Raw genomic sequence first — 15,040 nt, 5'->3', positions numbered from 1 at the left:
ATAGTAAAAATATGAAGTGTTTCTATTAGGACTCGGTAGGATGTGTACACATGTGTGATGTGTGCACATGTGTGTGTTACATATCAAACACAACATGGAGTTGGAAGAGTAATGTGTTGGGGGTCAAGACAGAGTTGCAGGGAAAGCAGAGGCTAAATACGATCAAAATTTATTGCATATATGCATGAAATTCTCAAAGAATAAGGAGGAATATACGGTTCTCAAAAGGAACATGACCCAGGTGAACACTCCATTAAATGCCCCCTGGACAGGCAGCAAGCTGTCGATGAAGCCCTTGACTGGCTGAGAGTTCTCACAAGCGTGCAATAAGGTAGTTTGAGATGGGGGAGTGTCCAAGACAAACTTTGGGGCCTGGGGATGTGCCTTAGTTGGAGACTACTTGCCTAGATGCCCAGAGCCCTTCATGACCCTCCTGAAAAAAAAAAAGTAAATAAATAAAAAGGATAAACATTGCATTGTATACTTACTTCACTCCGTCCAGGACTAGCCCAGAGCTCAGTCTGCTTTTGAGGAATAGATGGAAGTACAGAATGGACAGACTGTTGGAATTCCGGCCTCTCCTCCAGCTATGCGACCGCACATGCGCAGCTCAGTAGTCAAGCAAGGGGCCTTACGTCCTATGTAAACCGTGCGCTGTGTGATCATGTAATTTGTGTACAGCATGATTACACAATCTGCGCATGTGTGGTGTGGCTCTGTAAGCCCGTATGCGCATGTGCAGGGGAATCCATAAGAGGCAGGACACAAACCCCTCCTCCTCCTCCTCCTCCTCCTTCTTCTCCCCCCCCCCCATGTGTCTTCCACAGGCCTGGTCGCTCTCTTCTGTTCCTCCCTTCTAGAAAGCTCTGCTCTGATAACGGGTTTTGTCATGCCTCCTGACCTTTCTCGCATGGTAACAGCGCCGCTTATTAAAACCAACACAGACTGACTCCTGAAGCAAGACCTACCCTTTGAGAAGAGGCCTTACAGTGGATGCGGAGGAGCCCAGGCTGGAGAAGCAGATGCAGGATTGAGTCCTGATTTCACCCTTGTTCCTATGCCCTTGGCCAAGTCACCGCACCTCGAGGGGCACTCACATCTTCACACCGGAAGGGGGACAGGTACGCTCACTGTCCCCATAGCTTACAAAAACTGCCAAGCATGCATCTTGACACACGCCAGAGGCTGTCCCTGTAAGCGTCCCTTTCTTGGAGAAGCCATCAGCCAGCTCTTTGGTAATCTTATTTCATCTCAGAGGCTAGACAGGTTTGTATTTGAAGGGAAATTGAGATACTCCTTTAATCGAAGTTGTTTTGCAAAAAGAAAACGAAATCACCTTGTTGCCTTTATGATAGTAAATGGCAAAATAGTCCTTTCTTTTTGTCCCCCCTCAACTTTCATTGATTGTCTGTGGATTTCACATCATGTATCCAGAGCCCACTTATCTCCTGGTTCCCTTGCTTCTACCCTCTGCCCAGGCAACCTCCCCCACAAAACAAAATAAAATTTAAAAGAAAAACCAAAAATCAGGCCAGAGAGAGAGAGAGAGAGAGAGAGAGAGAGAGAGAGAGAGAGAGAGAGAGAGAGAGAGAATCTCATCCTGGAAGCTGTAGTGTGGCCCAGTGAGTCACACAGTCTTCCCTCTAGTCCATACATCTTTACTTGTAAGTGTTCATTGCTGTGAGTCATTGGTCTGGCTGGAGGTGTCTGGCTTCTGCCACACCACGGACAGTGGGCTCTCACTGGGGCTCCTCTTGGATATCCTGTTGTCCTGTGTTGTGGAGATCCTGCTGTTTTGGATCTGCAGGTTCATCCCCTTCACATGCTCCAACAGTTCATAGATTTGGTGGATGTTGGGGTGGGCCGACTCACAGCCCCGGTTCTGGGCGTGGGTGGTAGCTGGGTTGGTCAGCCCAGCCAGCTTTCCCCCATAGTCACCGCTGGGGTGAGTTCTCCAGCACTGCCTCAGCTAGCCCACCCGGCCAGCCCACCCGAGGCAGCCTGCAGCAGGAGGCAGGGCCAGATCTCCTGCTTTGAGGTCCTCAGATCCAGGTCCCCCTCACTCAGTCCACCAGGGCCAGCTCTACTGTTCTGTCCAGGCGAGGGGCAGGGCGCCCACTCTGGACGGCTGAAGGAGATATATGGGGGTGGTGTCCTCTCTCCTGCCCTCATACTCTGCCGGTTGGCTCGCCGGTGCCCCCCACAACAGGGTCAGCTCTAGTGTGCTATCAAGGTGGGGTACGGAGCCCCTCTCCTGTGTGCTGCAGCTGGTGAGGGGCAGGACCAGCTCTCTTGTCTGCCACTGGTCGCAAGGGGAAGGAGGCATCTTTCCCTGGTTCACGTGGCCACATGGCAGATGGGGCGGGGCGGCTGTGCCCAGACAGGGTGCAGAGCCTGATCTCCTGTGTGAAAATCCTCTTTTCTTGAAACACCCTTCCCACGTCCTTCCCACAAAAGAACTGATTGACACTTGATTAAAATAAGGGGTCTCCGCTGGCAAGGTTGGTAGCTTTACCTCAGCCTCCGCTAACAGAAAACCAGTCCCTTTCGGCAACACTGCAGGCTGGTGCTGGAGGCCTTGCGGACACTTCCCTCTCCTGGTCTTTGCTGTGATAAACAACCTATGACACTGTGGGCCATCGGGGACCTGGGATCGCTGCCCCCAGGGAGAAGGCAGGGAGCAGAGGGGCTGCTGTAACTCTTTGTAAGTCTGCAGACTTAAAAAGCAAAAAGCCTTGAGCAAGATGGATAGACAGGAAACATGTGGCATTGTGCTTTCAAATGACAAGAGCAAATGCTTGTTAATATTCCAATCCGCCCGTAGAAATCCCACCTGTTGGCACCGCCCTGTGTCCTGATACAAAAGCCTCATTCTAAGGAAAAACTCCTCCCCTTCCTCTCTCTCTCTCTCTCTCTCTCTCTCTCTCTCTCTCTCTCTCTCTCTCTCTCTCTCTCCGATTTTCCTCCCACTAGGTGCACACCCTCGACCTCTCTCTCTTTCTCTCTGTCTCTCTTTCCTATCTTTCTCTTCATCTCTCTATTACAAATTCTTCACGCGGATGCAATGTTAAGATACCCTCAGGGTTCCGCCCCCTGCAATAATTCATAACAACGCTTACTTTGGATGTGCCTTATCCTGCTTCCAGAACTTCCCACGAAACCTTTATGCCTGTGCACACCACACAAACGGGAAAATGGAGGCCCAGGGAAATGCATCAGGCAGTTGGGAGTGTGTACCCCATTGCTGCATGGCCCTGCCGGAGTGAGTCACCAGAACAAGGCGGTGGCATGCTGCCTTGGCTGGGCTGCACCACCAGGAAAGTGACAGGGACAGCATCAGTCCTTGGCCTTGGTGAAAGCGAGCGTGACTGTACAACATGCGTCTGGAGATAGCACAGCAAAGGAACCCCAGCCTCCCCTCCCAGAAGGGTCAAATGCACCATCACATTTTAGGTCTCCACTTGCTGGGGTCACAGCACTCAGACTTTTGGTAAAATACTGGTTGAGACTTTGCGATGGATGGACTAGTTTAAAATGCATCTGTCAACAGTCTCCCAGCAGAGTCGATTCTGCACCATGATGTGGGTGGGCCTTGTTTATCTTGCTGAAGACGGCTTGGCATCCTGAGGAAGACAGAGCACCCTGTGCTCTGCTTCTTGGAGAGCCCTGGCGAGCTGCATGAGGACTATAGAGTGTTGTGTTCCTCCCTGTCCCCAGCCATAGTGTGTAGTAGCCAGAGGGTTCCAGTTTGGTTTCTGTTGCTAGGATAAGACACTCTGACCAAAAGCAGCCTGGGGAGGAAAGGGCTTGTGTTGCAGAATATTAGCTTAACTATGTAAAGATGTGTTGCATTTGTTTAACTATGTAAAGATGTGTTGCAGAATATTAGCTTAACTATGTAAAGATGTGTTGCATTTGTTTATGTTGCAGAATATTAGCTTAACTATGTAAAGATGTGTTACATTTGTTTGTGTTGCAGAATATTAGCTTAACTATGTAAAGATGTGTTGCATTTGTTTATGTTGTAGAATATTTTTAACTATGTAAAGATGTGTTGCATTTGTTTAACTATGGAAAGGTGTGTTGCATTTGTTTATGTTGTAGAATATTTTTAACTATGTAAAGATGTGTTGCATTTGTTTAACTATGTAAAGATGTGTTGCATTTGCTTAACTATGTAAAGATGTGTTGCATTTGTTTATGTTGTAGAATATTTTTAACTATGGAAAGGTCTGTTGCATTTGTTTACTTTGACTGCCTATGGCACCTGATTCGTCTAATAAAATGTTAAACGGCCAATAGCTAGGCAGGAGGTATAGGTGGGACTTCCAGGCAGAGAGAGTAAGTAGGAGGAGGAATCTAGGCTCGAGAGAGACAGAGAGAAAGGAAAAGAGATGCCAGGGAGACACCAGGGGCCAGCGCCAGCCAGTCAGCCAGACACAAAAGCAGGAATGTAAAGCCTGGTGGTGGTGGTGGCGGCGGCGGCGGCGGCGGCGGCGGCGGCGGCGGCGGCGGCGGCAGCAGCAGCAGCAGCAGCAGCAGCAGCAGCAGCAGCAGCGCACACCTTTAATCCCAGCACTCAGGAGGCAGAGCCAGGTGGATCTCTGTGAGTTTGAGGCCAGCCTGGTCTACAGAGCGAGATCCAGGACAGGCACCAAAACTTCACAGAGAAACCCTGTCTCGGGGAAAAAAAAGCAGGAAAGTAGGACATACAGAATGAAAGAAAGGTAAAAGGCCCCTGGAAAAACATGGATGAATAGAAACAGGTTAAATTAAGTTTTAAGAGCTAGTGCACAAGCATAAGCTAAAGGCTGAGCTTTCATAATTAACAATAATTCTCTGTGTCTTCATTTGGGTTGGCAGCCCAAAGAAAATTCCAACTACAGGTTTATTTGACTTGTAGGTCCTGATCACAGTCCCTCACTGAAGGAAGTCAGGACAGGAATTCACTGCAGGAACTGAAGCAGAGGCCAGAGAGGAACGCTGTTTACTGGCTTGCTCCTCATGGCTTACTCAGCCTGCTTATATCTTACACCACCCAGCACCACAGCCCAGGTTGGCACTGCCCACAGTGGGCTAGGCCCTTTCATATCAATCATCCACAATAATAATAATAATAATAATAATAATAATACACCACAGGCTAGCCCACAGGGCGATCTGATGGAGGCGTTTTCTCAACTGAGTTCGCTCTCCCCAGATGCCCCTAGCTTGTGTCAAGGTGACATAAAGGTATCAAGCACACAGATCTACTGCTGCATCCCTACTAAGAGTCTGAGGTGAGCACACCTTTCTTTGCCCAGTCACAGTCTTAAAGTGGGACCCCAGCCATAGTCAAATTGGCCTTCACATACAGGAAGACAGCAGGACACACTAATGGATGCCACCAGGCTCCCCGGCACCTTTCCTATGGCCCCTCAGTCTACTCCTCTGAGAACCAGCTCTCCAAGACAGCAAGATCCAAAACGAAATTCATTTCTCAAAACATATCTGAAAGATTTCAGAAACCCTGTCCCATTCAGGAAGAGCCGCAAAAGGGACCCGCGCAGTTACTCAGAAACTTGAGTTCCTGCCTGCGTAAATACAGCGAGGTATTAATAACCCATGCTAATTAAATGTTACCACTTAACACTTCCCGGTTAACAAAGGTTTTTCTGGCTACCATCAAATCTACAGGAAAAAAAAGCATCTCATTTCCTCAATTCTTTTCATTGAAACAAATTTAGAGTTCTCTCTCTCGGGCGCAGTCTGTAATCGGAAGCCCCCCCTCACATGTGAATGAACGCTGTGTCACCTCAGGTCACTGAGAAGATGCACTTAGAACGGGCGAGACTCCACAGCGTGCTGTATTCAGCCTGGAGTGAACGTCTGGAATGCAGTTCTAGAACGCTAACAGAACACTGGGAGGAGAAAATGCCAATTAGTCTTTCAATGTCTGAAGATAAGGAAGGCAGAGTCATCAAAACTCAAAGCCCCTGTCTAATGAGGAAATCAATTCTGAGGGAAAAGTCAGGCAGTGGGGAAGACAGAATGAAACGCACCTGCGTGCGTTCAGGTGGGCCACTGCTCTGGAACACTTACACTCAAGATGCCAGGAAAAAAATAAGCCATACCTGTTACGAATGACTTTACAAGGATGGTTGATTGAGAAGAACTTTGTGATCGTGGAGAGTCTGAATTTTTTCGGATCTTCAGCTCCTTTAATCATTGCTCACTGCTATGTTTAACTCACATCTTTCTGACTGTCACAGGAAACCTTAGGGGTGTGTTAACTTAGTTAGCCACTTCCGCTAACTCAGACAGTAAGGTGGTCACCAGAGAGCACCTGACATGGACAACAGAGATCTCCCCACTTTCCTGGACCCCCACACCCATGATTCCCACTAAAGCATTTGATAAATGCCTTGATTTAAGGACTTCCTTTTTGTTCTTGAGCATACAAAGTTCAAGTAACTGTTTTCATGTTACACAAGTCATTCAGGATGATCTGAATCCTCGTTCCTGGGCCAGGATCACTCACATTTGGCCCAGAATAAACAATTCCATATTCCCTCTGAGCTGTGGTTCAGGGAAATACATATTATACATTCATTTCTTCTCATTACAGAAAGTGAAGGTCCTCACACAGTTTGCTGATTTGTAAAATATTTCTCCTGGGGCTGGAGAGATGGCTCAGAAGTTAAGAACTTGGCTATGAAGACTGGAGTTTACTTCCTATCGTAAGACTCCAGTGTCCATAACTTGAGCTCCGAGGGGCGTGACACACACATGAGTACATACACTGTGGGAGCCCGTTCCGGGGTTCCTCGTGGCTTTATCCAGCAGGTCCGAATAGAGGATGATCAGGACCACGGGCCTGAGTGCAGGTGTCTGAGATGGTCTGCACTTGGCTGTGCTGGGGGAGGAGGTCTTTTGCTCCACCCCTTGGCGTCTCTATAAAAACCCTGGACCAGAGACAGTCGGGGCCCGTTGGAATAGGTTCCAGGCCCTCTCGAGGCTATCCTTTATTTTCTATCTGTTTATCTCCGCAAGATTCTCCGCTATAAATCCTTCTATCTAATATTTCCTGCTGATCGCACTCAAGAAAACTCTGGGAAGCTGTGGGGGTGGTGGGTAAACGCCCCACAGAATGGCGCCGTGAACAGGGACTAAAGAAAAAAAGGGACTAAAGAAAAAAAGGGACTAAAGAAAAAAAAGGGACTAAAGAAAAAAAGGGACTAAAGAAAAAAAGGGGGAACCAAAAAAGGGGGGACTAAAGACAAATGAACAGGGACTTAAGACAAAGTAATAGGGACTAAAGATAAAGGAAAATAATAGTTTTATTACAGAGTTTTTGGTGAAAGTGCTGAGTCAGCCCTGCCAGTGGAAAGGCATGCCGGTGTTATGGAATATATATATTTTATATATATATTTTTTGGTGAGGCAGGGGTTTTATCCTCGAGAGAAAAGGAAAGCGGACTGGAAGGATGTCCGATGCTGCAGCGAAATTCTCTTGTCAAAATTTTCTATCTTCTATCCCTTTCTCAATTTCTATCTGTGATAAGTATAAGCTATAGGGTAGTAATATAGTTTAGGAAAAACTTAAAAGTGTAAGACTGTGTAGGAAAAAATAAGTAAGGCAACTAGACAGAAAAACTCTTCAATTTTCTAACTTTGGGGGCTTTGAAAGCAAACTGGGGGAAAAAATCTTTCTTTGGGCTTTTCGGGTAGTAAAAAAGCTCTTCTCTGAGCTTATGGGGAAAAAAAGTTTCCTATGGAAGCTTTTGACCTGGGGACAGCTGAAATGCCAAATCCAAGCAGCAGGAGAAAGTAATTTCTCCCTGAGGCAAAAATGGGGGTGTAAGAAGTCAAAGTTTAAAGTTGGGAAGTTTTGGGAAAAGTTGGTCTTTCTCCTGGGGGAAAAAAAATCTTTCTCTTCAACTCTAAAGCTTTTCTTGAAAAATTTTGGGGGAAAAATCTCTCTAAAAAGCCTTAATCTTTCTCAAAAGCTCTTAAACTTAAAAACTAAAGCCTTTAACTCTCTCAGAAGGACAAAAACTAGAATCACCTGAAGATATTAGTATGGGGACCACCTGTGATTAGCTTTAAGGGAAAACAACAAACTTAAGACAGCAAAACCTCTCTAAGTTATTTCAAGCTTTAACAATCCTCCCTGCAATGCAGGAGGCAGGAACAAGTTTCTAAAAACCCCTTCTAAGCTCTCTTCAAGCTAGTAAAAGACAGTGGGTCAGAGTACCCTGAGGGAAATGCTTGGGGAGAGTATGGGTGAAGAGCTACAGAGAGCCCAAAAGGGCAGGAAACTTTACCTGAGAAAAGCAAAAAGCCAAGCTTTTCAGTTACAGCTGAGCTGAGGCAGCAAAGGTTTTGAGTGAGCATTTCAGAATGAAAAGGTGCTCTTAATCCTCCTAATGCAAAGATCCCCTGAAGCAATGCAAACTGTTAGCATTGAATCCTCGCTTTTGACCAAAAACCCAGAGGCGACTGGCCAGCATCTGAGTTGGAGTGCATTTCAGGGATACTAGGGTCCCTGCAGTGGTAAACTTCCTGGAGCACACAGCTGAGGCAGGAAGGTGCAGGACCCAGGGGAAGATTGCTAATGAACAAACAAAGCTAAAGCCGGTGGGAACGGCACAGTTGTCCAGTTTCCTACAAGTCCTGGGTTGAAAGGTCCACAACTACAAAAAGAAATCTGAGAAAAAGCTTTCCTATCAGAGAAAGGACCTTTCTGGGAAAACAGTAAAGCTGAACTGGGTCTGAAGCAGTTGTGCTGCTGAGTTAGAACGCTGTCTGGGGAAAGAGCCCAGCCAGGGCAGAACAGACCTATCCAGGAGTAAAGCTTTCTTTTCTGTCAGAGAAAGCATCTCTTTGAAAAAAGCTTTGTTTCAACTGACTCCCTGAGATGAGGGAGTGTAGCCCTGAGGGGTGATTGCCTCTGGCATAAACTCTGTCCTTGAGCACCCGGACAAGCAAACACAACCCACTGGGGACTGGGCCCGGTGAAGGCCTGATGAGGTAAAGCACCTGTTCTAATGGGAGTTTAGAAATGGCGAAAACCTCCCTTGTTAGATTTTCAGTCTGTATGCAAACCACACAGACCCCGAAAACAGAAACGGTCAAAAAGCCCCTACCTTCAGGAAAACCGCCGCTCTAGTGTCGGAAACTGTTTCTGGGGTAGAGGGGATAAACTGAGACCAAACTGGATACTGTCAGGGAGAAAGACTCTGAAGAAACAGAGGGGACAGATTCCTCCCCAGAAAATGTATGACCTGACAAAGCTGCTAGAGTTTGAGGCAGATTTGGGGGGAGAAAAAAAAACCCCTACCTCCAAAGGCAGCTAACAGAGGTACAGAGCCGCAGACAGATAGCTGAAGCTCTGCATCTGGAGGGGAAGAAACAAGCGAAATGAGAATAAGATCAGTGGGAGAAAATCTCTGTGAAGGAGCTATGGAAAAGCTGCTGCAATGATCTTGTTTTTCACTGACTGGCTAAGGCAAACACAAGCCCCGAGTAAAGTTGCTATCAGAAATGCCAGCCTCAACGCTGGCTAATGAGGCAGGTGTAGTTCTGATCCAGGGCCAGTGTCTGGTGAAGTTGAGACACCTGTTAAAGCCAGCTGAGGAGAGACCAGAAACCTCCCAATGTCCCATAGCTGAAAATGTAAAATGCTTGTTCAAATCTCCCATTGCAAAAGCAAAAAACTTTGTTCAAACCTCCCAGGCAAGAATTTGTAAGCAAGTCTGGTAAAAGAGAAACCAGTTGACTCTCAAACACGATAAGAAATATGGGAAATGATATAAGGGACTGATATTATTATGGACTGATATAAGGGAAATGCATTCTGGGAAAGGTAGTTTTTCCGCTAAAGATGGTGACATTGCCCTGAAACACTTTTGTCAGCTTGAAAATACGTTCATGGTAAAATTAAAATACAGCTTTTAAAAATAAGGAGGAAAATCGTCTAAGGGTTTAAGTGTCAGTCCCAATGAAAAATTGAAAGGATACGGAACTAGGAGCTTCGCGGTTTGGGGCTCTGTTGGTAAAATGCCTTATTTACCCTAATAGCTGTGAAAAGTTTTTACGGTAGTGGGATGACAAAAAGCTACCTATAAGAGCAAATAAGCCACTTTAAAATCCTTAAAATAAGGGAAAGCAGTTTATACACTGAACGTTGTCTTAGATATGAAGAAACTTATGTTGAAATTAAAGTTCTTTGCCTTTTGAACAAACTGCCTGCAATGAGTAATTCCTTTGCAAATCTAATAAGGAGACAAGGAAACAGGCATTCAAAAAAGAAATGACTGCTTTCTAGATGGGAAACAAACTTCAGAAAATCTAGCTGTCTTACAAAAGAGTTGCTTTACCTGAAAGTTCCTTATAAGAAATCAATGCTAAATATCACTGCTGCTAATAACATCAGGAGTTAAAGCTAATGAAGTGAAAATACTAAATCCTGAAACTCAAGTGAAATGAAAAGATCCCTGCTCGGGATTATGGAAGGGTCCTGATCCTGTGTTAATATGGGGTCGAGGACATGTTTGTGTTTTTTCACAAGAGGAGAATGAAGCTTGGTGGTTACCGGAGCGTTTGGTGTAAGGAGCGTGGAACTAAGAAAGGTCAGGTCAATGACGTTTCCTATAAAGGAACCAAAATGAAAGTGGCTCGATTAATGTTTCTGAGGTTTTTGTCACTGGTTAATGCAAACAGTGAGGAAACAGTTCGGAGCTGTGCCGCTTTTGGCTTTACTAGCTTCTTTAGAAAAATACCTTATATCACCTAATAGCTGTGCAGTATTGGCGAAGAGCTTTACAGCAGCTAAATACAGTAATTTCACCCTCAGCGTAAAGTTTTTCAGTAGAACAAACCAAAAGTACTGCTGTGTTAGAAACGTTTGTTTGAATTGAAGTTCTTAGGGGAGCCATTATGAATTTGGGTGAAGGGACAGCCTCTAGTTAAAAACCGTTTACCGCTGACAGTGCATCTCTGCCGGTTCGAAAAGGCCCACTCGCAACTTTGGGGTGTGGCTTTGTCCTGAGAATGTTACAATCCCCTAGCAACAAGTATCACAACTCTATAATGACAACACTCACTAAATCCCAGTGCTTTATAACAAAGCTAACTATAAACTGTAAACTTTAGAAATGATGTACGTACTTCCTGTCTAGTTAAGAGAATCTTTCTGATAGAGATGGTGATAATAATTAAGAGTAAGAAGTAGAAAAACGAAAATAAGATATGTGAGTTTGTAAAAATTCTGTCTTGTTAGATCTCTGTTAAGAAATCTTAAGGTGTTTGCTAAGTTAAATATATGCTAATGGTAGCCCTATATAAGTTTGTAAAATAGATCAATAGAGTTCCTTTAAGAATATAAGCTTGTAAGAAGTATCTAAGGTAGTCTTAAGACATGTAGTAATAAGCTTGTAAGATGCTAGTTGTAAATGTAAGTTTAAATAAGAAATAAGATAAGTATATAAGAATTAATAGGAAATATATTTGCTAAAGTAGTTCTATAAAGTATAAATAAGCAGATGTTAATATGTTGTATGTGAGTTTGTAAAAACGTGTAAATGTTGAATATGAGTCTAAATGCTTTGCAAGGCAAAAAAATGTTATATGTGAGTTTGTGAAAAAGTGTAAATGTTAAGTGTGAGTCTATTAATGTATATAGTGAAAACACCTGAGACACAGGAGATAGTGTCCTAGTAGACTGCAAAGTAGGCAGTCTAAAAGATTTCAAAAGCTCCAGAAGCCGCTAAGAAGCTAAGAATGGCGGACGCCAGAACCAGCACAAGGCATCCGCAGCTGAGATCCGTGGAATATCAACGCAGCACAGAAAAACCTGAGCTAACAGCAAAAACGGTGCGGTTTAAAATCTTACTATAACTAAAAAGGTCTGTCTGTGAGAACAAAAGTTGCAGAGACGCTTGTTTGAACAAAAATTATTAACTGCAAAAAGTTTTGGTTAAAAAAGTCTCTTCATATTTGGAAGTAAAAGCCTGATACCAGAATTTATTTCTTATTTAAACTTTTTGAACTTAAAATGAGATAAAATTACAAAAACATTTTGGTTATGGATTTCTTCAAATTTGGAAGGCTAGTACCAATATTTATCATTTGAATTTTGGTACTTAAATGAAATGAACAATAGAGATTTCATTGCAATGGGACAATTTTGAGCTTACTTATAGTAATGACCTAGGAACGGTTTTCTGGAATTGGGTTAAAAATGAAACTGTTTAAATGAAGAAATGTATTTCTACTTAGAATCAAGATGCAATTTTGTGTATGCATATATGCTTTATTAACTGGTGATTTATGAGTTGTTTTGTGAAACTGTTTATGTAAAAATGAAATTACTTATGGAACTGGTTTTATGTTACAAATGGAACTGTTCAAACAGATAAGTTTGGGTTCCTCTAACTAGGTTTGAGACTTTGTTTAAAAAATTATAAAGAAAAGGAGGAGTTATGAGATTGAATTATGTTCGCAGAAACCTATTGATATTAATGCACCCTGGTTTTGTGGAGTTAAGAAAATATTTAAGTTTGATGTAAATACATCGAAGTTTTTCCTATGTTAACAAGAAAATTCAAATGATTGAGTTAAGATTGTAAGACGGAGAAAATTGTTAACTATATATAGCACCATATATGCTAATTCAAATGGTTCTGTTAAGAGTTTGCTTTGAGTTGTAAGATTGAGAGAATTGTGACTATGTACAGCAATATTTGTTAACCTGTTAATGGTAATGATGAAGCTAAGGGATTCTTGAAGTTTGTAGTCACCGAGTTTTGGTTTAGAAAGGGTTTGAGGCAGCTAAGACTGCTGTAGTCACCTTGGACCTAATTCAAAAGAGAAATGCCATCTATATCATCCTCTACTCCCATACTGGGAGGTGTAACAGCTATGGAGATTGCTGTAAGCCATTAATAGTTATTTTTTTATATATTAAGAAGGGGGGACCTGTGGGAGCCCGTTCTGGGGTTCCTCGTGGCTTTATCCAGCAGGTCCGAATAGAGGATGATCAGGACCACGGGCCTGAGTGCAGGTGTCTGAGATGGTCTGTACTTGGCTGTGCTGGGGGAGGAGGTCTTTTGCTCCACCCCTTGGCGTCTCTATAAAAACCCTGGACCAGAGATAGTCGGGGCCCGTTGGAATAGGTTCCAGGCCCTCTCGAGGCTATCCTTTATTTTCTATCTGTTTATCTCCACGAGATTCTCCGCTATAAATCCTTCTATCTAATATTTCCTGCTGCTCGCACTCAAGAAAACTCTGGGAAGCTGTGGGGGTGGTGGGTAAACGCCCCACAATACACTCAGATATGCACACAGAGAAATAAAATGCAATATTAAAAAAAATCAGATGGCAGAGACAAGCAGACGCAGGTAGGCCTGTGGCAACGGGCCGCGGAGGTAGACGGGACCGGCAGTAGCGGCCAACAGGGACATTTAGGCCCGGAGGCAGCTGGCGGAGACATTCAGGCCCAGCGGCGGCCCACAGAGGTGGACAGGCCCGGTGGCGAAGATAAGCAGACGGAGGTGGATGGGCCCGGTGGCGGCGGCCGACAGGGACGTTCAGGCCCAGAGGCAACCGGCAGAGACATACAGGCCCGGTGGCGGCCCGCAGAGGCAGACAGACCCAGCAGTAGTTGACAGGGACATACAGGCCCAGCGGCGGAGACAAGCGGACGCAGGTGGGCCTGTGGGGGCGGGCCACAGGGGTGGACAGGCCCCGGGATGGAGAGGGGTGGACGCAGCTTGGAACGGGGACACCCCTGGCCCCAACACCTGGGGAGGAGGCTATCTCCGTGGGTCGGAACCAGGGCGAGTCTGGGCACTTCGTCTGGGGACAACCCAGGGCCCAACTGCTGATCCTGTGAAACCCAACAACTTGGAGGAGTTGGTGAGACTACCCTGCTCAGCTGAAACCCATCTGGGAGAGGATTCAGATGCCTACAGTTTGAAGTCTGAAGAAACAAGATCAGCTGAGGAGTTGACAAATGAACAAAACGTGACGTGGGAACACAGAAGAAGGCGTTACCCAGCCACTAAACCAGATCACCAGAATCATAAGTATATAATTCACCGACTGAAATCAGCTGTCGCTGAAGAAACAGCCCAATAGCACCAATTTAACCAAGAACCCCTACTATAAACCAAGACTAAAAATTAGAACAAGAGAGACACTCTCAGACACAGACACCACCTGCACCGCACAGAGGAAAAAATGAGTAGACGCCAGCACAAAAATAAAGGCAACAACATAAAGACCTATATGGCAACATCAGAACCTAGTGATTCTACACCTGCAAGACCTAAACATACCATGACAGAAGAAACAGAAGAAATCAACCCTAAAAATGACTTTAAGAAGATGATAGAGGCCCTTAAAGAAGAAATAAAACATTCCCTCAATGAGAAAATAAAAACTTTCCTTAAAGAGGAAATGAAAAACTACCTTAAAGAGGAAATAAAAACTTTCCTTAAAGAGGAAATGAAAAACTCTCTTAAAGAGGAAATGAAAAACTCTCTTAAAGAGGAAATAAAAACTTCCCTTAAAGAGGAAATAAAAACTTCCCTTAAAGAGGAAATGAAAAACTCCATTAAAGAGGAAATAAAAAACTCCCTTAAAGAAATGGAAGAAAAAACGAACAAAAAAATGGGAAGAAATCAAATCAAGCCAAGAAAAAGCAATTAAACAGATGAAAGAAACATTCCAAGATCTGAAAAATGAATTTGAGACAATAAAGAAAACACATGCTGAGGGAATGCTGGAAACAGAAATCCTGACAAAACGAACAGGAACTACAGAAACAAGCATAACCAACCAACTGCAAGAGATGGAACAGAGAATCTCTGACACTGAAGACACGATAGAGAAAATAGATTTGTCAGTCAAAGAAAACGCTAAAGACAAAAAAGTCGTAACACAAAACGTCCAGGAAATTTGGGACACCATGAAAAGACCAAACCTAAGAATAATAGGGATAGAAGAAGGAGAAGAATACCAACTCAAAGGCACAGAAAATATATTCAACAAAATC

The sequence above is a fragment of the Peromyscus maniculatus genome, chromosome 15, assembly GCF_049852395.1.
Source record: "Peromyscus maniculatus bairdii isolate BWxNUB_F1_BW_parent chromosome 15, HU_Pman_BW_mat_3.1, whole genome shotgun sequence".
In the NCBI taxonomy this organism is placed as follows: domain Eukaryota; kingdom Metazoa; phylum Chordata; class Mammalia; order Rodentia; family Cricetidae; genus Peromyscus; species Peromyscus maniculatus.
This window is presented reverse-complemented; position numbering follows the sequence as displayed.